We start from the raw sequence: 14,910 nt of genomic DNA on the forward strand, positions 1-14,910 counted from the left end.
ACTCTGTGTTTTTAATCTGTTTTTGAAAAGTTGAATTGTATTGACACGTGGCGCCTAATGATTGGGGTCCTCTTTTTTTATACATATAAAATAGTACAGCCGCACGGCTATACTCAGTTTTACAAATTTTTTTAAAAACGTACAGCCGCCAGGCTATACTATTTTACGAACCCTTTAAGTAGCATAATATGTATTTCTATTTTTTAATTACTTTGATTAGTAATTATGTTTTAGTTATTATTTACTTAGTGAATATTAAAGGAAAAAAAGAAAAAGAACAATTGAATTCCTATTTATTAAGTAATATAATTCATGAAATGAATTAAAATATTTAATACTAATTATTCACGAAATAAATAATAATTAAAATATAATTACTAATTTAACTAATTAAATCCGTCAAATCTATTATTTAATTTCTAAAAATAAAATTTTTAAAAATTAATTAACCTAACCATCCTAATTTTATATTTAATTTTTTGTAAAAGACCTCGCCCGACGAAATGTCGTCAGCGTAGGTTATTTTGTCGGGAGAAACCTAATCCGACAAGTATTTGCCGGCATAGAACTAGGCCGACGAAATTTCGTCGGGAGAAGTGTTTACGTTATTTTTTAAATTTTTTTAAGAAAAAATATGAAATTAGTTTCTTTAAAATATAGTCTTATACATATATACGTATGTATGTACGTATTTTTCAATAATACATTCGTATTCTACACACGTCTACTATTTTTTAAAAGGCAAACGTACAATAGTCGTATTGTACATGTACATACGTATTTCTAATGCTTAATACACATATTTTTTTACAAAATTTTTAGTAATTCTCACAAAGTTCACGTATTATACAAATAATTCTCACATATTATTAAATACGAATAATAGATGTTATAAAAATTATACTAAAATATTGTATAGTGACTTATTAATATCTACTTTGGATATGTTGAAACTAGCAAATTAATATCTATAAAGTACAAGCTAATGAAACTTGGAGGGCCCTCTTTTCTTTTTTTAATTTATATATTAAATAGTATAGATAGACCTTTTAGAATAGTATAGCCGTGCGGCAATACTACGAATTTTTTTTTTTCTTCCAAAAATAGTATAGTGACACGTGGCGTCTAATCGCTGGAGGGCCCTTTTAATATAAATTTTTTATTAAATTTAAAAGAATAATAATAATAAAAATAGTACAGCCGGGCGGCTATACTGGAAAGTCGAATTGTATTGACACGTGGCGCCTAATGATTGGGGTACTCTTTTTTTTTTTTTCCTACATATAAAATAGTACAGCCGCACGGCTATACTCAGTTTTATAAATTTTTTTAAAAACGTACAGCCGCACGGCTATACTATTTTACGAACCCTTTAAGTAGCATAATATGTATTTCTCTTTTTTAATTACTTTGATTAGTAATTTGTGTTTTAGTTATTATTTACTTAGTGAGTATTAAAGGAAAAAAAGAAAAAGAACAATTGAATTCCTATTTATTAAGTAATATAATTCATGAGATGAATTAAAATATTTAATACTAATTATTCACTAAATAAATAATAATTAAAATATAATTACTAATTTAACTAATTAAATCAGTCAAATCTATTATTTAATTCCTAAAAAGAAAATTTTAAAAAATTAATTTAACCTAAACATCCTAATTTTATGTTTAATTTTTTGTAAAAGACCTCTCCCGACGAAATTTCGTCGGCACAAGTCTCTTACACCTCTCCCGACGAAATTGCGTCGGCGTAGGTTATTTTGTCGGGAGAAACCTAATCCGACAAGTATTTGCCGGCATAGAGCTATCCCGACGAAATTTCGTCGGGAGAAGTGTTTACGTTATTTTTTAAATTTTTTAAAGAAAAAATACGAAATTAGTTTCTTTAAAATATAGTCTTATACATATATACGTATGTATGTACGTATTTTTCAATAATACATTCGTATTCTACACACGTCTACTATTTTTTAAAAGGCAAACGTACAATAGTCGTATTGTACATGTACATACGTATTTCTAATGCTTAATACACATATTTTTTTACAAAATTTTTAGTAATTCTCACAAAGTTCACGTATTATACAAATAATTCTCACATATTATTAAATACGAATAATAGATGTTATAAAAATTATACTAAAATATTGTATAGTGACTTATTAATATCTACTTTGGATATGTTGAAACTAGCAAATTAATATCTATAAAGTACAAGCTAATGAAACTTGGAGGGCCCTCTTTTCTTTTTTTAATTTATATATTAAATAGTATAGATAGACCTTTTAGAATAGTATAGCCGTGCGGCAATACTACGAATTTTTTTTTTTCTTCCAAAAATAGTATAGTGACACGTGGCGTCTAATCGCTGGAGGGCCCTTTTAATATAAATTTTTTATTAAATTTAAAAAAATAATAATAATATAAATAGTACAGCCGGGCGGCTATACTGGAAAGTCGAATTGTATTGACACGTGGCGCCTAATGATTGGGGTCCTCTTTTTTTTTTTTTTCTACATATAAAATAGTACAGCCGCACGGCTATACTCAGTTTTATAAATTTTTTTAAAAACGTACAGCCGCACGGCTATACTATTTTACGAACCCTTTAAGTAGCATAATATGTATTTCTCTTTTTTAATTACTTTGATTAGTAATTTGTGTTTTAGTTATTATTTACTTAGTGAGTATTAAAGGAAAAAAAGAAAAAGAACAATTGAATTCCTATTTATTAAGTAATATAATTCATGAGATGAATTAAAATATTTAATACTAATTATTCACTAAATAAATAATAATTAAAATATAATTACTAATTTAACTAATTAAATCAGTCAAATCTATTATTTAATTCCTAAAAAGAAAATTTTAAAAAATTAATTTAACCTAAACATCCTAATTTTATATTTAATTTTTTGTAAAAGACCTCTCCAGACGAAATTTCGTCGGCACAAGTCTCTTACACCTCTCCCGACGAAATTGCGTCGGCGTAGGTTATTTTGTCGGGAGAAACCTAATCCGACAAGTATTTGCCGGCATAGACCTATCCCGACGAAATTTCGTCGGGAGAAGTGTTTACGTTATTTTTTAAATTTTTTAAAGAAAAAATACGAAATTAGTTTCTTTAAAATATAGTCTTATACATATATACGTATGTATGTACGTATTTTTCAATAATACATTCGTATTCTACACACGTCTACTATTTTTTAAAAGGCAAACGTACAATAGTCGTATTGTACATGTACATACGTATTTCTAATGCTTAATACACATATTTTTTTACAAAATTTTTAGTAATTCTCACAAAGTTCACGTATTATACAAATAATTCTCACATATTATTAAATACGAATAATATATGTTATAAAAATTATACTAAAATATTGTATAGTGACTTATTAATATCTACTTTGGATATGTTGAAACTAGCAAATTATTAATATCTATAAAGTACAAGCTAATGAAACTTGGAGGGTCCTCTTTTCTTTTTTTAATTTATATATTAAATAGTATAGATAGACTTTTTAGAATAGTATAGCCGTGCGGCAATACTACGATTTTTTTTTTCCTTCCAAAAAATAGTATAGTGACACGTGGCGTCTAATCGCTGGAGGGCCCTTTTAATATAAATTTTTTATTAAATTAAAAATAAGTACAGCCGGTCGGCTATACTCTGTGTTTTTAATCTGTTTTTGAAAAGTTGAATTGTATTGACACGTGGCGCCTAATGATTGGGGTCCTCTTTTTTTATACATATAAAATAGTACAGCCGCACGGCTATACTCAGTTTTACAAATTTTTTTAAAAACGTACAGCCGCCAGGCTATACTATTTTACGAACCCTTTAAGTAGCATAATATGTATTTCTATTTTTTTATTACTTTGATTAGTAATTATGTTTTAGTTATTATTTACTTAGTGAATATTAAAGGAAAAAAAGAAAAAGAACAATTGAATTCCTATTTATTAAGTAATATAATTCATGAAATGAATTAAAATATTTAATACTAATTATTCACGAAATAAATAATAATTAAAATATAATTACTAATTTAACTAATTAAATCCGTCAAATCTATTTATTAATTTCTAAAAATAAAATTTTTAAAAATTAATTAACCTAACCATCCTAATTTTATATTTAATTTTTTGTAAAAGACCTCGCCCGACGAAATGTCGTCAGCGTAGGTTATTTTGTCGGGAGAAACCTAATCCGACAAGTATTTGCCGGCATAGAACTAGGCCGACGAAATTTCGTCGGGAGAAGTGTTTACGTTATTTTTTAAATTTTTTTAAGAAAAAATATGAAATTAGTTTCTTTAAAATATAGTCTTATACATATATACGTATGTATGTACGTATTTTTCAATAATACATTCGTATTCTACACACGTCTACTATTTTTTAAAAGGCAAACGTACAATAGTCGTATTGTACATGTACATACGTATTTCTAATGCTTAATACACATATTTTTTTACAAAATTTTTAGTAATTCTCACAAAGTTCACGTATTATACAAATAATTCTCACATATTATTAAATACGAATAATAGATGTTATAAAAATTATACTAAAATATTGTATAGTGACTTATTAATATCTACTTTGGATATGTTGAAACTAGCAAATTAATATCTATAAAGTACAAGCTAATGAAACTTGGAGGGCCCTCTTTTCTTTTTTTAATTTATATATTAAATAGTATAGATAGACCTTTTAGAATAGTATAGCCGTGCGGCAATACTACGAATTTTTTTTTTTCTTCCAAAAATAGTATAGTGACACGTGGCGTCTAATCGCTGGAGGGCCCTTTTAATATAAATTTTTTATTAAATTTAAAAAAATAATAATAATAAAAATAGTACAGCCGGGCGGCTATACTGGAAAGTCGAATTGCATTGACACGTGGCGCCTAATGATTGGGGTCCTCTTTTTTTTTTTTTTTTCTACATATAAAATAGTACAGCCGCACGGCTATACTCAGTTTTATAAATTTTTTTAAAAACGTACAGCCGCACGGCTATACTATTTTACGAACCCTTTAAGTAGCATAATATGTATTTCTCTTTTTTAATTACTTTGATTAGTAATTTGTGTTTTAGTTATTATTTACTTAGTGAATATTAAAGGAAAAAAAGAAAAAGAACAATTGAATTCCTATTTATTAAGTAATATAATTCATGAGATGAATTAAAATATTTAATACTAATTATTCACTAAATAAATAATAATTAAAATATAATTACTAATTTAACTAATTAAATCAGTCAAATCTATTATTTAATTCCTAAAAAGAAAATTTTAAAAAATTAATTTAACCTAAACATCCTAATTTTATATTTAATTTTTTGTAAAAGACCTCTCCCGACGAAATTTCGTCGGCACAAGTCTCTTACACCTCTCCCGACGAAATTTCGTCGGCGTAGGTTATTTTGTCGGGAGAAACCTAATCCGACAAGTATTTGCCGGCATAGAGCTATCCCGACGAAATTTCGTCGGGAGAAGTGTTTACGTTATTTTTTAAATTTTTTAAAGAAAAAATACGAAATTAGTTTCTTTAAAATATAGTCTTATACATATATACGTATGTATGTACGTATTTTTCAATAATACATTCGTATTCTACACACGTCTACTATTTTTTAAAAGGCAAACGTACAATAGTCGTATTGTACATGTACATACGTATTTCTAATGCTTAATACACATATTTTTTTACAAAATTTTTAGTAATTCTCACAAAGTTCACGTATTATACAAATAATTCTCACATATTATTAAATACGAATAATAGATGTTATAAAAATTATACTAAAATATTGTATAGTGACTTATTAATATCTACTTTGGATATGTTGAAACTAGCAAATTAATATCTATAAAGTACAAGCTAATGAAACTTGGAGGGCCCTCTTTTCTTTTTTTAATTTATATATTAAATAGTATAGATAGACCTTTTAGAATAGTATAGCCGTGCGGCAATACTACGAATTTTTTTTTTTCTTCCAAAAATAGTATAGTGACACGTGGCGTCTAATCGCTGGAGGGCCCTTTTAATATAAATTTTTTATTAAATTTAAAATAATAATAATAATATAAATAGTACAGCCGGGCGGCTATACTGGAAAGTCGAATTGTATTGACATGTGGCGCCTAATGATTGGGGTCCTCTTTTTTTTTTTTTTTTTCTACATATAAAATAGTACAGCCGTACGGCTATACTCAGTTTTATAAATTTTTTTAAAAACGTACAGCCGCACGGCTATACTATTTTACGAACCCTTTAAGTAGCATAATATGTATTTCTCTTTTTTAATTACTTTGATTAGTAATTTGTGTTTTAGTTATTATTTACTTAGTGAGTATTAAAGGAAAAAAAGAAAAAGAACAATTGAATTCCTATTTATTAAGTAATATAATTCATGAGATGAATTAAAATATTTAATACTAATTATTCACTAAATAAATAATAATTAAAATATAATTACTAATTTAACTAATTAAATCAGTCAAATCTATTATTTAATTCCTAAAAAGAAAATTTTAAAAAATTAATTTAACCTAAACATCCTAATTTTATATTTAATTTTTTGTAAAAGACCTCTCCAGACGAAATTTCGTCGGCACAAGTCTCTTACACCTCTCCCGACGAAATTGCGTCGGCGTAGGTTATTTTGTTGGGAGAAACCTAATCCGACAAGTATTTGCCGGCATAGACCTATCCCGACGAAATTTCGTCGGGAGAAGTGTTTACGTTATTTTTTAAATTTTTTAAAGAAAAAATACGAAATTAGTTTTTTTAAAATATAGTCTTATACATATATACGTATGTATGTACGTATTTTTCAATAATACATTCGTATTCTACACACGTCTACTATTTTTCAAAAGGCAAACGTACAATAGTCGTATTGTACATGTACATACGTATTTCTAATGCTTAATACACATATTTTTTTACAAAATTTTTAGTAATTCTCACAAAGTTCACGTATTATACAAATAATTCTCACATATTATTAAATACGAATAATAGATGTTATAAAAATTATACTAAAATATTGTATAGTGACTTATTAATATCTACTTTGGATATGTTGAAACTAGCAAATTAATATCTATAAAGTACAAGCTAATGAAACTTGGAGGGCCCTCTTTTCTTTTTTTAATTTATATATTAAATAGTATAGATGTCTAGTATAGCCGTGCGGCAATACTACGAATTTTTTTTTTTCTTCCAAAAATAGTATAGTGACACGTGGCGTCTAATCGCTGGAGGGCCCTTTTAATATAAATTTTTTTTTAAATTTAAAATAATAATAATAATAAAAATAGTACAGCCGGGCGGCTATACTGGAAAGTCGAATTGTATTGACACGTGGCGCCTAATGATTGGGGTCCTCTTTTTTTTTTCTTTTTTTTTTCTACATATAAAATAGTACAGCCGCACGGCTATACTCAGTTTTATAAATTTTTTTAAAAACGTACAGCCGCACGGCTATACTATTTTACGAACCCTTTAAGTAGCATAATATGTATTTCTCTTTTTTAATTACTTTGATTAGTAATTTGTGTTTTAGTTATTATTTACTTAGTGAATATTAAAGGAAAAAAAGAAAAAGAACAATTGAATTCCTATTTATTAAGTAATATAATTCATGAGATGAATTAAAATATTTAATACTAATTATTCACTAAATAAATAATAATTAAAATATAATTACTAATTTAACTAATTAAATCAGTCAAATCTATTATTTAATTCCTAAAAAGAAAATTTTAAAAAATTAATTTAACCTAAACATCCTAATTTTATATTTAATTTTTTGTAAAAGACCTCTCCCGACGAAATTTCGTCGGCACAAGTCTCTTACACCTCTCCCGACGAAATTGCGTCGGCGTAGGTTATTTTGTCGGGAGAAACCTAATCCGACAAGTATTTGCCGGCATAGAGCTATCCCGACGAAATTTCGTCGGGAGAAGTGTTTACGTTATTTTTTAAATTTTTTAAAGAAAAAGTACGAAATTAGTTTCTTTAAAATATAGTCTTATACATATATACGTATGTGTGTACGTATTTTTCAATAATACATTCGTATTCTACACACGTCTACTATTTTTTAAAAGGCAAACGTACAATAGTCGTATTGTACATGTACATACGTATTTCTAATGCTTAATACACATATTTTTTTACAAAATTTTTAGTAATTCTCACAAAGTTCACGTATTATACAAATAATTCTCACATATTATTAAATACGAATAATAGATGTTATAAAAATTATACTAAAATATTGTATAGTGACTTATTAATATCTACTTTGGATATGTTGAAACTAGCAAATTAATATCTATAAAGTACAAGCTAATGAAACTTGGAGGGCCCTCTTTTCTTTTTTTAATTTATATATTAAATAGTATAGATAGACCTTTTAGAATAGTATAGCCGTGCGGCAATACTACGAATTTTTTTTTTCTTCCAAAAATAGTATAGTGACACGTGGCGTCTAATCGCTGGAGGGCCCTTTTAATATAAATTTTTTATTAAATTTAAAAAAATAATAATAATAAAAATAGTACAGCCGGGCGGCTATACTGGAAAGTCGAATTGCATTGACACGTGGCGCCTAATGATTGGGGTCCTCTTTTTTTTTTTTTTTCTACATATAAAATAGTACAGCCGCACGGCTATACTCAGTTTTATAAATTTTTTTAAAAACGTACAGCCGCACGGCTATACTATTTTACGAACCCTTTAAGTAGCATAATATGTATTTCTCTTTTTTAATTACTTTGATTAGTAATTTGTGTTTTAGTTATTATTTACTTAGTGAATATTAAAGGAAAAAAAGAAAAAGAACAATTGAATTCCTATTTATTAAGTAATATAATTCATGAGATGAATTAAAATATTTAATACTAATTATTCACTAAATAAATAATAATTAAAATATAATTACTAATTTAACTAATTAAATCAGTCAAATCTATTATTTAATTCCTAAAAAGAAAATTTTAAAAAATTAATTTAACCTAAACATCCTAATTTTATATTTAATTTTTTGTAAAAGACCTCTCCCGACGAAATTTCGTCGGCACAAGTCTCTTACACCTCTCCCGACGAAATTTCGTCGGCGTAGGTTATTTTGTCGGGAGAAACCTAATCCGACAAGTATTTGCCGGCATAGAGCTATCCCGACGAAATTTCGTCGGGAGAAGTGTTTACGTTATTTTTTAAATTTTTTAAAGAAAAAATACGAAATTAGTTTCTTTAAAATATAGTCTTATACATATATACGTATGTATGTACGTATTTTTCAATAATACATTCGTATTCTACACACGTCTACTATTTTTTAAAAGGCAAACGTACAATAGTCGTATTGTACATGTACATACGTATTTCTAATGCTTAATACACATATTTTTTTACAAAATTTTTAGTAATTCTCACAAAGTTCACGTATTATACAAATAATTCTCACATATTATTAAATACGAATAATAGATGTTATAAAAATTATACTAAAATATTGTATAGTGACTTATTAATATCTACTTTGGATATGTTGAAACTAGCAAATTAATATCTATAAAGTACAAGCTAATGAAACTTGGAGGGCCCTCTTTTCTTTTTTTAATTTATATATTAAATAGTATAGATAGACCTTTTAGAATAGTATAGCCGTGCGGCAATACTACGAATTTTTTTTTTTCTTCCAAAAATAGCATAGTGACGCGTGGCGTCTAATCGCTGGAGGGCCCTTTTAATATAAATTTTTTATTAAATTTAAAAAAATAATAATAATAAAAATAGTACAGCCGGGCGGCTATACTGGAAAGTCGAATTGTATTGACACGTGGCGCCTAATGATTGGGGTCCTCTTTTTTTTTTCTACATATAAAATAGTACAGCCGCACGGCTATACTCAGTTTTATAAATTTTTTTAAAAACGTACAGCCGCAGGGCTATACTATTTTACGAACCCTTTAAGTAGCATAATATGTATTTCTCTTTTTTAATTACTTTGATTAGTAATTTGTGTTTTAGTTATTATTTACTTAGTGAATATTAAAGGAAAAAAAGAAAAAGAACAATTGAATTCCTATTTATTAAGTAATATAATTCATGAGATGAATTAAAATATTTAATACTAATTATTCACTAAATAAATAATAATTAAAATATAATTACTAATTTAACTAATTAAATCAGTCAAATCTATTATTTAATTCCTAAAAAGAAAATTTTAAAAAATTAATTTAACCTAAACATCCTAATTTTATATTTAATTTTTTGTAAAAGACCTCTCCCGACGAAATTGCGTCGGCACAAGTCTCTTACACCTCTCCCGACGAAATTTCGTCGGCGTAGGTTATTTTGTCGGGAGAAACCTAATCCGACAAGTATTTGCCGGCATAGACCTATCCCGACGAAATTTCGTCGGGAGAAGTGTTTACGTTATTTTTTAAATTTTTTAAAGAAAAAATACGAAATTAGTTTCTTTAAAATATAGTCTTATACATATATACGTATGTATGTACATTTTTTAAAAGGCAAACGTACAATAGTTGTATTGTACATGTACATACGTATTTCTAATGCTTAATACACATATTTTTTTACAAAATTTTTAGTAATTCTCACAAAGTTCACGTATTATACAAATAATTCTCACATATTGTTAAATACGAATAGTAGATGTTATAAAAATTATACTAAAATATTGTATAGTGACTTATTAATATCTACTTTGGATATGTTGAAACTAGCAAATTAATATCTATAAAGTACAAGCTAATGAAACTTGAGGGTCCTCTTTTCTTTTTTTAATTTATATATTAAATAGTATAGATAGACCTTTTAGAATAGTATAGCCGTGCGGCAATACTACGATTTTTTGTTTCTTCCAAAAAATAGTATAGTGACACGTGGCGTCTAATCGCTGGAGGGCCCTTTTAATATAAATTTTTTATTAAATTAAAAAATTGTACAGCCGGGCTGCTATACTCTGTGTTTTTAATCTGTTTTTGAAAAGTTGAATTGTATTGACACGTGGCGCCTAATGATTGGGGTCCTTTTTTTTATACATATAAAATAGTACAGCCGCACGGCTATACTCAGTTTTATAAATTTTTTTAAAAACGTACAGCCGCCCGGCTATACTATTTTACGAACCCTTGAAGTAGCATAATATGTATTTCTCTTTTTTAATTACTTTGATTAGTAATTATGTTTTAGTTATTATTTACTTAGTGAATATTAAAGGAAAAAAAGAAAAAGAACAATTGAATTCCTATTTATTAAGTAATATAATTCATGAAATGAATTAAAATATTTAATACTAATTATTCACTAAATAAATAATAATTAAAATATAATTACTAATTTAACTAATTAAATCCGTCAAATCTATTATTTAATTTCTAAAAATAAAATTTTTAAAAATTAATTAACCTAAACATCCTAATTTTATATTTAATTTTTTGTAAAAGACCTCTCCCGACGAAATGTCGTCGGCGTAGGTTATTTTGTCGGGAAAAACCTAATCCGACAAGTATTTGCCGGCATAGACCTATGCTGACGAAATTTCGTCGGGAGAAGTGTTTACGTTATTTTTTAAATTTTTTTAAGAAAAAATATGAAATTAGTTTCTTTAAAATATAGTCTTATACATATATACATATGTATGTACGTATTTTTCAATAATACATTCGTATTCTACACACGTCTACTATTTTTTTAAAAGCAAATGTACAATAGTCGTATTGTACATGTACATACGTATTTCTAATGCTTAATACACATATTTTTTTACAAAATTTTTAGTAATTCTCACAAAGTTCACGTATTATACAAATAATTCTCATATATTATTAAATACGAATAATATATGTTATAAAAATTATACTAAAATATTGTATAGTGACTTATTAATATCTACTTTGGATATGTTGAAACTAGCAAATTAATATCTATAAAGTACAAGCTAATGAAACTTGGAGGGTCCTCTTTTCTTTTTTTAATTTATATATTAAATAGTATAGATAGACCTTTTAGAATAGTATAGCCGTGCGGCAATACTACGATTTTTTTTTCTCCCCAAAAATAGTGTAGTGACACGTGGCGTCTAATCGCCGGAGGGTCATTTTAATATTATAAAAATAAAATAAACAGTACATCCGGGCGGCAATACTCTGTGTTTTTAATTTTTTTTGAAAAGTAGAATTGTATTGACACGTGGCGCCTAATGATTGGGGTCCTCTTTTTTTATATATATAAAATAGTACAGCCGCGCGGCTATACATAGTTTTATCAATTTTTTAAAAAACGTATATCCGCACGGCTATACTATTTTACGAACCCTTTAAGTAGCATAATATGTATTTCTCTTTTTTAATTACTTTGATTAGTAATTATGTTTTAGTTATTATTTACTTTGTGAATATTAAAGGAAAAAAAGAAAAAGAAAAATTGAATTACTATTTATTAAGTAATATAATTCATGAGATTAATTAAAATATTTAATACTAATTATTCACTAAATAAATAATAATTAAAATATAATTACTAATTTAACTAATTAAATCAGTCAAATCTATTATTTAATTTCGAAAAATAAAATTTTAAAAAATTAATTAACCTAAACATCCTAATTTTATATTTAATTTTTGAAAAAATTAAAAAAATAACATAAACACTTCTCTCAACGACTTTTCGTCGGCACAGGTTGAAGCCGACAAAAATTTGTCGGATTAGGTTTCTCCCGACGAAAGAACCTTTGCCGACGAAATTTCGTCGGGAGAGGTCTTTTTAAAAATAAATAAATATAAACTTAGGATGTTTAGGTTAATTAATTTTTAAAAATTTTATTTTTAGTAATTAAATAATATATTTGCTTGATTGAATTGATTAAATTGGTAATTATATTTTAATTATTATTTATTTAGTGAATAATTAGTATTAAATTTTATAATTAACTTCACGAATTATATTACTTAGTAAATAGTAATTCAATTTTTCTTTTTCTTTTTTTCCTTTAATATTCACTAAGTAAAAAAGAACTAAAACATAACTACTAATCGGCTTCAAAGAAGAATCGCTAGGCAGTAGGCTTAAAGAACAAAAGAAAAGAACCAGACCCACCCCGGCACCCAGATCCTCCTAACACCGCCTAGATCCGCCTAGCGCCGCCTAGACACGCCTAGATCCGCCTAGCACCGGCCAGACCAGCCTAGATCCGCCTAGCGCCGCCCAGACCCGGCTAGCCCCGCTTATGTATGTTCCTGTAGAAGCCTCTGCTTTTCATATGCTACGAGTATATACACCTGCAGAGAGAGAGAGAGAGAGAGAGAGAATTAATATATGTTGACAGAGTTTCTTCTCATTTCTTGCCGCCCCTTCTAACTACTTTAAACCCTTACTGCATAGCAGCGTCCTCCGCCCACCCAAAACCCATCGCATCACCATCCCTCCTCCCCAACCTCTCACACTTTGCATAAAACTTCTCTCTCTCTCTCTCTCTCTCTCTCTCTCTCTCTCTCTCTCTCGTATGTGCAGCCATGTGTTTCCTACGGTGAGAGTGCAATTTTGTGATTTGCCATATTCGTGGACACATATGGCCTTTTATAATTTTGAAGGAAGAGTTTGACATTTATTTAATAGCAAATAGTGTCGCCGCGTGGCTATACTCTCCTCGATCATTTTTCAAAATAGTATAGCCGAGTTGCTATACTCTCCTCGATCATTTTTCAAAATAGTACGGCTATACTCTGTCATTTTTTTAAAAAACAAATTAGTATAGTCGCACGGCTATACTTGTTTTCACACCTCCGACGCTAGGTGGGTCCTTTTTTTAAATTTATAAATAGTATAGCCGATCGGCTATATTGGTTTTCAGACGTGGCCCTACAGGAGCCGCGCTAGGCAGGTCCCTTTTTTTATTTATTAATAGTATAGTCGAGCGGCGTTATGCACGTATTTTTTTTTATAATGTTTTTTAATGATCTAAACTACTCGAATCAGTGCCCAAGCTCCCTACCATCAATTTCAACATTGAAGTGTTCATGATCATGTGTTGCAGGTTTTGGTGATTGCATCTATGCCTGAGTCAGACCGAAAGGAAATGGTATTTGAATTTACTCATGAATGGAGAATTCATGACCAAAGAAAGCTCAAGCCCAGACAAAGAAAAGTCTTACACTCTCTGAAATTTCTGTTTAACTTGAATTTGGAATTCTATGATAGGGAAGACTGGAATTAATTGAACCTTAGTTGTAAGTTATAACCAAACCAAAGAAGCTGAGGCAAGCAATTTATTGTATGTAACAGGTGCTCCAAAAGTGCAAATGCAATCTGACTGTAATGGAGCATATCAGATTGTTACTCAGTTGTTCTTGCATGATCATTATGTGGCCTCCTCTGCAGCACTGCTACAAATATCCCATCTTCCTCTTCATGAATTAGTCAACCATAGAAATTAGACTACTTTGTATAACATAACATCAATGGCTAAGCTAGCTATGCCAGGTCCTGTTCTTTCTTTCCTGCTTCTGTTCTTCTTCTTGGGTATGGTAGAGATTCGTAGACTCTTAAGCTGCAAAGTTGATTTTTTTTTTCAACAACTTTATAGAGAATTCCACATTGTTATAATTTCTTTCCCCCTTTTCTGCTCTCTCTCTACATTTTCACCTATGTTCATCCATGGCTTCTTCTTTTTTCTTTTTTTTTTCTTTTTTTCTGCAGGGGAGATTTCGATGTTGGTGAATGGACGGGTAAGAATTAAAAAGAACAATTCTTAAATTAATTAGCAATTAATTTACATATATACATGGTGTTGTAGAAAGCTTGGTGTGTGGCAAAGCCTGCAGCACCACAACAAGCACTGCAGTCAGCTC

This window comes from Prunus avium, chromosome 4 (genome assembly GCF_965620075.1).
Source record: "Prunus avium chromosome 4, drPruAviu1.hap1.1, whole genome shotgun sequence".
NCBI lineage: Eukaryota > Viridiplantae > Streptophyta > Magnoliopsida > Rosales > Rosaceae > Prunus > Prunus avium.